This window comes from Mus pahari, chromosome 8 (genome assembly GCF_900095145.1).
Source record: "Mus pahari chromosome 8, PAHARI_EIJ_v1.1, whole genome shotgun sequence".
NCBI lineage: Eukaryota > Metazoa > Chordata > Mammalia > Rodentia > Muridae > Mus > Mus pahari.
Genome location: NC_034597.1, coordinates 3,407,294 through 3,410,251, shown reverse-complemented (window position 1 = coordinate 3,410,251; position 2,958 = coordinate 3,407,294).

The window sequence follows — 2,958 nt, the reverse complement described above, 5'->3', positions numbered from 1 at the left end:
ACTTTGTAGACCAGGCTGGCCTCGAACTCAGAAATCCATCTACCTCTGCCTCCCGAGTGCTGGAATTAAAAGTGTGCGCCACCACACCCGGCTTATCTACTCTTCTTGTTCTGAAAATATTAATCACGTGATACCTGTATTCAAATTATGACCGGATTTTATCCATGTCCCCAGATGCTCGAGGTGTACATCATCTCTGAAGCTGAAGCCTGTGAGTCTCAGATTTTAAAGGTCCCCAAGATTAAGTCACTCTGCTTCAAAGACTGAGTAAGAATGAGGCTTCTTGCTTGAATTCGTCCTCCCAACTCAGCATTTACACATGCACTAACAGACCCATACCTCCTTGATTGTGTACTTGTGGTTGCTTCACACCAACCTGCTCCCATTTGTGACTTTTCTACTGGAGGTTCTCAACATTAGCGTTCCTTTCCCAACCACTTGCAAACTGTGGAGGTAGTGGATATATGCAAAGCAAGCACTGAATTGGTTTAGATAAACACCATGACTCCCAGGGAGCGTGCATGCCTTTCCCTCTTTCCATTCCTTTCTGAATCTTAAAGCATATGAGTTAGTTCATCTGAAGGAGTATTTTTCTGCCACACTGTTTTCTATATGGAATCTCTTGAGACCATTGAAAGAGACAAATATGATACAACATACATTTTTTTAAAGTATAAGGCTCAAGACAAAATATGATGGGGAAATAATCAAATAATATATAACAGCTGTTTTTTCTTTTTACCATCCTGAAAAGAATATTTTTGAAATGGTTCCTTCCTGTAAGCCTGTCTTTCTTGAAAAAAATAAAAATAAAAAGAGATAATAGCTAAAAGGATACATGGAGGTTATTAAAACTCCCATTTTGCATGCCCTTGTTCTTGGAGAAAAATATCCATTATGTGACTTAAAGATGTCCTAGTGGTCCCAAGGGAAGGGAAGAGGCAGTAATTACCTGTCCCTGGCTGTGAGGCCACTTCTATTTTATATTATGATCTTGGGTGAGCTCCTTCCATCTCTCTCTTCAGTTTCCCTTCCCCTAAATATGAGAGTAATGGAACCTACTTCAGGAGACTCAGAATTCAATGAGATAATGTGTGTGTGATGGCTAGCCCAATGCCGGGGTCATAGCAAGCATAGAAATGCAGCCATGATTACAGCTGCTAGCATCTGTCTCTCTCTGTTTCTCTTCTGAAGAACAGTCTCCTTTCATAGAATATCAACATATACAGAACACCATTACAAACTCTATGTGCTCAAGAACTGTTGAATACAAACAGCAAGAGGCCAATTAATAACATTACAGATGTGTGTGAGTTCACAAGTTTCGATGCTCATGGTGAACGTTGTCCAGAACATATTTTTTTTACATCTGGTTTGGTCTGTTGTAGAGATGGCTTCTGTCTTCTTCCCAGAGCTAGTTTGGCCAGTGTCTGCTAGATAATTTTATATCAACTTGGCACAAGTTAAAGTCATTTGATAGTGAAAAGTCGCAAATAAGAAAATGCCTCCACCGCCTACTTCTTGCTGCTGGGGCAGACCCCTAGTTGGTCTGCTCCAATGAAGACTCCATATCCCAATCCATCCTAGAGGACCCGCTGCACTCTGAGAAATTGGTAAGAAACCCCCTCAAAACCCCCACCCCCAGTCCCAGAGCTGCTGCTGGGTGCCTGGTAGGCTAGGGACCCATCAACTGCCAAAACCTCCGCCCTCCCGAATACCACTCCTTTTCCTTTCATCCCTTCTACCCCCTTCTGCTTGGTCCTTGCTGCTGGGGCAGACCCCTAGTTTGTCTGCTCCTGTGAAAACTCCATACCCCATACATCTTAGAGGACCTGCACCACTCAGAGCAGTTGGACTCACTGCACATAGAGCAGTTGAGCAGTTAAGGACCCTCTGTACTCAGAGCAGTTGAGGATCTGATGCTCTCAGAGAAGTTGAGGATCAGCTGCATTAAGGGCAGTTGGACAATAGCTTGACTGCTCTACTGAATACCCAACAGTCTGAAGACCTCTCAGGAAATCTACTGCAGCTAGGGCAACAGATCAGCAGCTTCTCTGCCCCCGTGAAGAGCCCCAAGTTAGAAGGCCCCACAGGTGGTCTGATATACCCAGGGCCTCAAGCCTACCAGGAGACCTAAAGCAACCCAGGGACAAAAGAGGCAAACTCTATACAGTCACCCAGATCAACAAACACCAGGGATATCCAGATGGCAAAAGGTGAGCACAAGATCATAGCAACAGAAGCCAAAATACGTGGACATCATCAGTACCTAGTTCTCCCACCACAGCAAGCCCTGAATACACCAACACATCTGAAAGTCAGGAATGTGTCCTAAAATCCTATATCATGAAGATAATAGAGTCCTTTAAGGAGGCTATCAATAACTCACTGAAAAAAAATACAGGAAAACACAGGTAAACAGGTGAAGGAATTGAATAAAGCTAACCAAGACTTAAAAGTAGAAGTAGAAACAATAAAGAAAACACAAATGGAGGCAAACCTGGAAATGGAAAACCTAGAAAAGAGGACAGGAATTACAGATGTAAGAATTACCAACAGAATACAAGCGATAGAAGAGAGAATCTCAGGTGTAGAAGATATAGTAGAAGAGATTGACACACTGTCAAAGAAAATTCAAAACATGAAAAACTCCTAACCCAAAGCATCCAGAAAATTCAGGACACAATGAATCACCAAATCTAAGAATAATCAGAACAGAGGAGAACGAAGATTCCCAGCTCAAGGGACCTGAAAATGTCTTTAACAAAATCATGGACGATAACTTCCCCAACCTAAAGAAAGAGATGGACATAAAGGTACAAGAAGCCTATAGAATACCCAATAAATGGAACCAGACAAGAAAATCTTGTCACATAATAATCAAAACACTGAATGGACAGAACAAAGAAAGAATATTAAAAGCTGCAAGGGAAAAGGGCCAAGTAACATACAAAGGTA